Below are 9,114 nucleotides of genomic sequence, written 5' to 3'. Positions count from 1 at the left end.
AATTTTAATATATGTCTTTCAACATATTATTAAGATCTAATAAGATGCTATAAGCATCGAAATTTGTTAGATTGTATTGTCAATCTAACTAAAGTGATATTACCGCGGTAGTTATTTAGAGTTGCGTTGTAAGTCTGAAAAAATGTTCGGCACGCGATTGACAGAACTACATACACGGTATATAAATTCACACTTAATGATAATAAGCATCTTGATCTAGCTTTGACCGATAGGCTTCGCTTTGTGCTTCCTTCTTTCTTGTTATTGTTTAACAATGTACGGTCGTAAAATAAGATTCTATTATTTGTTGAATATATGATATTTTCTTCAAAATTTTTATCAAGACCTGGATTATCATTTATTTCAACAGAGGTATTCACAGAACCTGAAACTATGTTTTCTTCAAAATTTTTATTGAAATCTGAATTATCATTTATTTCAACAAAAGTATTCATAGAATTTGAAAACTTTATGACTTGTGTGGAAGATCCTGCAATATCTATTGCAGTTTTATCTGCAATAATTCGTCTAGCATGACGTGTAGAAACATCAATATTATTTTTGGTAAATCTTCGGAATAGGGGAAACAGCTCCGATCTTCTTGACCTTGACATATGTTGTCAAGGTCATGACCGTGAGTAACTTTGCCTTAACAACTAGCCGTCGCTTGCCCTTCGTTAAAAAGATATTAACAAGAAAAGTTTCAAAAATAACTATTTCTGTTATGTAAACAGTATTAAATACTATTCTACATAGGTTTTGACCTTCCACGAAGTAACTTTTATCCCCCCCTCCCCCTGCACAGGGGCACACGACTTCTACGATTGTACTGTTGCTATGATAGTACTGTCGGGGCAGACCTCTGACGACGGTGTGGGTGTAGGGGGGTGGCCGGAGGCCGAAGGCCCGTGTGTGTGTGTGTGTGTGTGTGTGTGTGTAAAACATCAAGTAATAGACTCATAATCGTTATATAACGAGTGGAATACACACACACACACACACACACACGGGCGGGTGCAAGGGGGCGGTTTGGCCTTCGGCCTCCCCCCCGCACCCACACCGTCGTCAGAGGTCTGCTCCGACAGTACTATCATAGCAACAGTATAATCGTAGAAGTCGTGTGCCCCTGGGATTTACGTGCTAATATTCCACGTTTTGGTACAAGAGAGTACAATTATGAACATTACATAGCTGAATTTTTGTTCAAAAGACTGTTGACAAACGTATTGAACGATTTTTTGAAATAATGAGTAATTTGTATCCGTTAGAATCGTAACATAATTCTCCATAGATATTCAACGTTTATTTAACATTATCGTCATTTAGTAATGTTTTTTTTATTATATACAGCAGTATAATGGTACGTTATTTTTTGAAACTTTTTTTGTTAATATCTTTTTAACGAAGAGCGAGCGACGGCTGTTGTTAAGGCAAAGTTACTCAGGGTCATGACCTTGACAACATATGTCAAGGTCAAGAAGATCGGAGCTGTTTTCCCTATTCCGAAGATTTACCTTATTTTTTTGTGCACTATATATATTTTTAGAAAAAATAAATTTTTAATACACAAATACAAAAATCCTACGCTGTAAACAAAATTTGAATATTTTAATGTGCAAAAGAATATTAATAAGATGAGCTCTTTAAATTTAATGTGACTTTAAGAGTTTGGTTAATGCTTTTGACAACTGAATACAGACATGTACTTTCGCTAGCCAGCAATCAACTTCACGTACATATGATTTCATTCTACAAAATATTCAGCTTAAAAAATGATGATTTCAATATATTTCTCTTAATAAATATATTATAATTATACAATATAAACTGTGTGAAAAGAATAGATCATAGGCAGTAAAATCTATATAACAGATAAAGAAAGCATAATATTTACTTGAAACTTGTGACCATTGAGGCTGCGTTCGAAAACGTTACCTAACTGCCTCCGTGTACCATTTTATCTTTGTTGTTCACTCAATGTTAAACAAGGATAAGGTGATACACAGGGGCATCCGGGTAACGTTTCCGAACACAGCCTGTGTTCACGTATCACATATGTATATTTTGTTATTCATATGAATTTTAAATTTTGGAATATTTATCGTACTTACTCTGTGCTTTATGTTCCACTATATCAACTAGTATGTATGCCTCTATACATATAGTATATATGGAATGAACAAAGGTTTTATCTTCAGCTGTATGATTAAAACTGCAAAATAACATATCTCCTTTTGTGATAATATTGCAACATATAAAAAGGTTTTTACATAAGAATAAAATTGTGTGTGTGTGTGTGTGTGCGTGCGTGTGAGTGTGTGTGCGTGCGTGCGTGCGTGTGTGTGTGTGTGTGTATGTGTGTGTGTCGTGCGTGCGTGTTTATGAGCATTGATTATACATTATATAGTTGCATTATCGTAACAAGAATAACGAGATCAAATAATCCGGATTCTACTGTAAACTTCTATTATACATGAAGTTTAAGATTATTTTTCTATATATTTTTAATAGATAAAAAAATGTACAGAAGAATAATGTATGTTTCTTGTACGATTTTATGAAAATAACCTAACATTTTGTAAAATGTTTCAGTGCGACTAACTATAAAAGAATGTAGAAAAAATAAAGAAATTATAGGTATATATAGAAAAATAATCTTGAACTGCATGTAATGTTTGATAGATATATAATTCAGAAAAGATAAAGGAAGATTACTTACAATTAAAATGATGTCGATGAAGAGGCACATCAGCGTGGAACGGTGAAAACAATGGAAATCGCGACAAAATATGACGACACGCGACACGGTAAATATGGCGACAAAATAATAAGCAGAAGGTAGAGTCACTATACAATCTGGCCACTAATCGGATTCACGCCTATTGGCTTAATCAAGCCAATTATTGCTTTGCCTTTGTAATAATAATAATATATTAAGAATAATATATTAAGGACACTGCAGAAAGAAATAGTATAAAGACTTGTTGCACATAGGACGTATATGGCTCTTCGGCACACCAGCGCAATGCGCGACGTGATACGCGACATGCGCGCAATGCGTGATATTCAAGCTTTATTTTTTCGCACATAACGGAAAATAATGGGTGCGTTTAACCGATAAAGCGGATAACCCGCTTACCGATGCAATTAATAATAGTTTCGGAGTCTCGAGCCGGCAGTGGTCAAGGAAGGACGTATCCTTGTTTCTCTCCGTCAGTCATATCGTGCGTGCATGTATATATATGTATATATATATGTATATATGTGTATGTATGTGTGAGCATATGCGTTCTTTCTGTGCTGAGTGATGTGGGTGCCGATGCTGAACGGTTTTCCTGGTGTTCTGAATGTGCAGCGAATGATTTGGTATAATCTTTGATTTTATTACGAAATTAGTCCTCTATATTACTGTTTTACTGCCATTTCCGCCGGGCTGTGTCGGTTCTCATATCAACCAGCACTCCTCGAATTCTGTCGACTCGTCGCTCCTCGACGCGTTTCGGTAGGATATCTTTGCATTTATTTTATACGTTATCGCTCATTTATTTGCATGCATATCTATCTAAATTTTTCTTTTATTTCTCAATAAATATTGTTACATTATATTTGCTTAATTTATTATTCGTTAAATCTGTCTATTTGTTTATTGTTTATTACTAATCATAAGTCTAGCGTCTTTCGTCTCCTTTCTTTGTTCCGTCTCACTTCGATAGTTTAGTTAAAAGTTATTTTTATTTATATAAATTCTAATATAAACAATGAATCATCCTACGTGTTATATATGTAAACGTTTTCTGTCGCGAGCGACGCTCGTTTGCACGTTTTGCGGGACTGATAATAATGAGCGTTCCTCTGTTTGCACGACCCCTGCTGCGGGCTCTTTTCCATCGGTTTCATCTGGGTCGCTGGCGTCTCCTGCTGCATCTGTTGGGCCCCTCGCTTCTTTGGTCTCGTCGGATTCTGAGCGTCTGCCCTCTGGACCAACTATCTCTGCCCGTGACTCGCTGGTGCCGCCCGACATTGGTACTGCGCTGTCTGAGCTGAGGGCTGCTTTCGCCTCTTTCTCGGCGACTTTATCTTCCTTGGATGATCGCATCGCCAGGCTGGAGTCGGGAATTGGTGTCGGTGACCGTTTGGAGCGTGGGCTCGAGTCGGTTGGTGCTCGATTGGCTACCCTTGATTCATCTCTCCAGCGGCTCGCCGGTGTCGAGAATAGGGTTGAGGGCCTGTCATCTTCCGTTGATGCACTGACATCTGAGGTTGCTGCCCTTGGGGATGGACAACTATCACTTGGGGCTCGCCTGTCTCGCCTCGAGGCTGGCGGTGGCTTGCGGATGGCTACTCCTTCTCGTGGCGTCTCCGCCACTCTGCCTGACGATTTCGCTGCTCGGCTCGAGAGGATGGAGTATGAGCGCAGGGATCTGGAGATCATCATATTCGGGCTGCCCGTGGCCGCGTCGGAGGATGCCATCTCCTTGATTGTTAGTGTGGCTGCCTCGTTGGGCATGACGCTTTCGCCGGGAGATATCACCACTTCTTTCCGCATTCCGGCGGGCGATGCCTCCCGTGGTCGGCCGCTCGTGGCGAGGTTCACCACTGTGGCAAGAAGAAACGAACTTTTGACTCGCGCTCGGCGTCGACGAACTGATTTTGTCGCCTCTCTTATAAATCCTTCGTGGCCTAGCTCTAGGGTATCTCTTCAGGAGCGTTCGACTGCCGCTGAGAGACGTGTATTCGGCGAGGCGAGGCAGCTCGCTCGTGCTCGCGGCATTCGCTTCGTGTGGATGCGTCGTGGCGTGACTTATATTCGCGTATCTGAGGGGTCCCCTTCATTCCGGTATACATCGGCTGACGAGACATTGCGTAGGGCCGGAGTCGTGGCCTCGAGCACCGCTGCTCGAGGCTCCCTTTCGTCGGATCTCATTTCTGTTAATCGCTCTGATTGACCGGATTCGCTTGCATCGGACTCACGGACTGCCCGTCGCTTTCTTTCTGGTGTCGGTGTCGGCGACGGATCCGATTTGTTGCACGTGGCTCACGTCAATGCCAGATCACTTATTCCACATATTACGCAAATCAAGGATTTTATCGCTTGGCGGCGGCCGGACATACTAGCCGTCAGCGAGACTTGGTTGCACCGTGATGTCGACTCGTCGGTCGTCTCGATTCCCGGGTACTCACTTATTCGCCGTGATCGTCCCGCGGGGAGTCGGGGGGGCGGAGTTGCCCTTCTAATTAATGACACGCTGTCTTTTCAGGAGCAAACCATTGCTCATCCTGCTGGCTCACTCGTCGAGTTGGTGGGAATTGTACTATATATTAAAAGAAGGAAAATAGCTGTTATATGCGTGTATCGCTCCCCCCGCTCGCCGCTGGCGGACCTTGGTCATTTGGAGGCATGTTTGTTTGAGCTTGCGTGTCGATCCGACTTTATTGTTTGCATGGGTGATTTTAATATTAACATGCTTTCATCGACTGATATCGGTACTCGGCAGTTAGAATCATCTCAGAGTCCTGCGTAAAAGGGACTGGTTACTGTTTTAGCGGCCGTTTTTTCATAGACAGTAACCAGTGCTGTCTATGAAAAAACGGCCGCTAAAACAGTAACCAGTCCCTTTTACGCAGGACTCTGTCCTGTCTAGAAAGTGATGCGTCGTGTTTACGCAGCAAGCAGTGCTGTCTAAAGCATGAAAGTAGCCTTTCCTGTTTCTCCCTTTCCGTGTAGGATCCATTGCGTCGGACGAAATTGAGACTGAACTCGCTGGAATTGACTGGCTGCCTCTTTTCGATTTGACTTGCGTCGACGAGATGGTCTCTTACATTGAGTCCTCTCTGCTGTCCGTGTTCGATCGTGTTGCGCCGATCTCTGTTGGGCATTCCACTCGGCCTCCCGCCCCGTGGATTAACACTGCGGTGAAAAAATTAATTGCTCTCAAAGCGCGAGCACTGGACAGATATCGGCGGACTCGCTCCGATGCGGACTGGACCTGTTACAGGGATCTCCGAAATGCCACTACGGCCGCTATCCGTCGCGAGAAGGCGGCTTTCGTATCCTCACCCCTTTCATCCAGTTCTCCCCGCTGTTTCTGGCGTAACCTCTCGCTTCTTGGTGCAACCTCCACTTCCTCTCCTTCAATCCCAAATCATCTGCGTAACCCGTCTCTCCTCAATAATTACTTCATTGACTCTCTACCAAACCTAGTTCCCTGCAGTCTTTCTTCCTCTCAAATTTCTCTTCCCACAAATTCTACCATCTCCTATCCTTTCAATTTCGCTCCCATTACTGGTGCACATCTGTACAACATACTAAAACATATAAAACTAACTTCCGCTGGACCCTACGATATATCCGGTCGTATGCTCCTTTTGTGTCTTCCACAATGCCTTGATCCTCTCCTTCACATTCTTAATCATGCCTTACTCTCTAACACATTTCCGTCGGCTTGGAAGCAAGCAGTCGTGATTCCAATTCCAAAATGCAATAACCCGTCTTCTCCCTCCTCTCTTCGTCCTATATCTATTCCTCCTTTCCTATCTAAATTGCTCGAACGTATTTGTTTCGATCAACTAAATGAATTCGTTAAAAAAAGCAACACCATTCCCGATAGTCAATCAGGTTTCCGCAGCTCTCACAGCACCACCACTGAATTACTTCACTTATCAGATACTGTGCTGCGGGGTTTTGATAATGGATTATTAACCTCGATTATTGCTCTAGATTTCTCGAGGGCATTTGATACGGTTAATCACGAATTACTTCTCCAAAAACTTCTTTTTGCCGGTCTATCTCCTTCCTCTCTATCCTTTCTACGATCTTTCCTCACGAACCGCTCTCAACGCGTTCTTCTTTATAATCCATCCCCTTCCTTTTCTCACTCTCGAATCGTACCATCCGGTGTTCCTCAAGGTTCTATTCTCGGTCCAATTCTTTTTACGCTATTCACTGCCGATCTTGCTTCCATCGCACTTGACAGTAAACTTTTCATGTATGCTGATGATGTAGTTTTGCTTTACTCTTTTCAACTGTCAAGTGCGTCCACGGCTGCTGCCAACATAAATCGTGATCTCCACTTGATTGCCGAATGGGCCTCCTCAAACTCTCTTCATCTAAATCCATCCAAATCATCTCTGCTAATCGCAGGATCACCTTTCCACTTATCACACCTTCCCTCATTCAACATTTTCATCAATCAATCGCAAATCCCTCAATCTTCCTCTATTAAAATACTCGGTGTTCATTTCGATTCCTCCTGGTCTTTTGATCAGCACGTTCTGGTGAAAAGTCGAGCAGCTTTCCTACGTCTTCGTCTCTTATATCCTTTTCGTCACATACTCTCAACCTCGCAGAAACTCCTTATATCCCAACTGCTCGTAATTTCCTTATTTGACTACTCAAACTCGATCTACATCCCGGCTCTGTCTCAAAAACTGCTCACTCGTGTTCAGCGCATTCAGAATACATGTCTTCGTTTTTCGTTCAACGTTCGCAAATATGACCACATCTCTCCTTACTTCTCACGCTCAGGTTGGCTAAATATTCGTCAGCGTTTCATTCTCCATCTGTGCTGTCGTGTATTTCGTCTTCTGCATTCTGGTGTTCCTCGATACCTCCGAAATCTATTATATTTTAACTCCGATCTCCATGCAAATAACACTCCCGACACTCGTCATCAAGATTCCTTATCTTATCCCAGACATCGTACCTCTAAATTTAAGGCTGCATTCTCTTATACCGCTACAAAATTCTACAATGCTATGCCATCTTTTATCCGATTATCCCCTTCACTTCCTTCCTTCCGATCACGTGCTTTAGAATACATATCGACTTTGTAATGCTAATAACGCTGTATGCAGTTCAATAAGTAGTTACATATGTTCATACACGTTCTCTCTGTGTTTTCGTCTTTGTTCATTTTATTTGTGTTTCGAATTCTAATATGTTCCTCTCCGCCAATTTTGCGTGCATTACTGTTTAAAATTTTGTAATATCATAATGTTAAATCTTATTTTTGCGCTACTAATAATTGTTTGTTTCTTTTATCATACTGGGAGGCTTTATAGCAGCAGATTTGCTGGCGCCTCGCCATTTGTGTATAATTGTAAAATTTTATATGCAATAAACAAACAATACAAAACAATACAATAATAGTTAAATAATTGGAAATTATAATATATGTTGCTGCGTACATATTCATTAATCATTATGGCTACTTTTAAAGGTATTTCTGATAATAATAGTGAAATAAATATGTAAAAAATATTTTAATACACAAACAATCTTGAGAATATTACATAATATTTCAACAACATTTCTGGAACATTTTCGGCGAAATATTGATATTAAAATGTTTCTGCAATGTTACATTGCAATCTGCAATGTTGCAACGTTTTTGAGATGTTACTACAAGCTTCGGTGCTGTAAGGGCAATAACAGCGAGCGCTCACTCAATTGTTGAGTAGTGATGCACGCAATAATCGAGACATAAAGATTCTTGTCTTGTCTTGTCTCGAAATCAAGACGATATCAAGACAATATTGATTTAATAAATTTCGATACGAGACAATATTACTTTTCCAAGATCAATATTCTCGACTCAAGAATATCGAAAATATCGAATATCAAATAAATAAATATATTGGAAATATATCAAATTAATAGATAACATCTAATAGAAAAAATATAGAAATAATTTTAATTACGTTTAGTGGCTTATTATTCATACTTATATAAATGAATATAAATGTTTTCACTGATATATGGAGTATTACTATTTTATATTATAATCTATATTGTCTATATTATAATCTATATTAATCTATATTGTGTTATTGCAATGAAATAAAATCAATACAATTTTATTATAATATTATAAACTTCTCTTTTTCGCGTCGCGTCGTGACACGATGGACGACGCAACGCGTGACGTCGTGACGTGCTCAGTGGAAACGTACCCTTATGCACGCGCCCAATCGTCTATGCTGCCTTCCTTTTTCCAATTAATTGCGTTCAGCAGAAAGTTTATTTTGCAACTGTTGGAAGTTTTGTTTGCACTGATTGGATTATACTTTTAGATTCAGAAATATGATCTTATCTTAGTAAAAAATCATAAATAT

Source organism: Cyphomyrmex costatus, unplaced genomic scaffold (genome assembly GCF_001594065.2).
Source record: "Cyphomyrmex costatus isolate MS0001 unplaced genomic scaffold, Ccosl1.0 scaffold191, whole genome shotgun sequence".
In the NCBI taxonomy this organism is placed as follows: domain Eukaryota; kingdom Metazoa; phylum Arthropoda; class Insecta; order Hymenoptera; family Formicidae; genus Cyphomyrmex; species Cyphomyrmex costatus.
Note: the sequence above shows the minus strand (reverse complement) of the source record.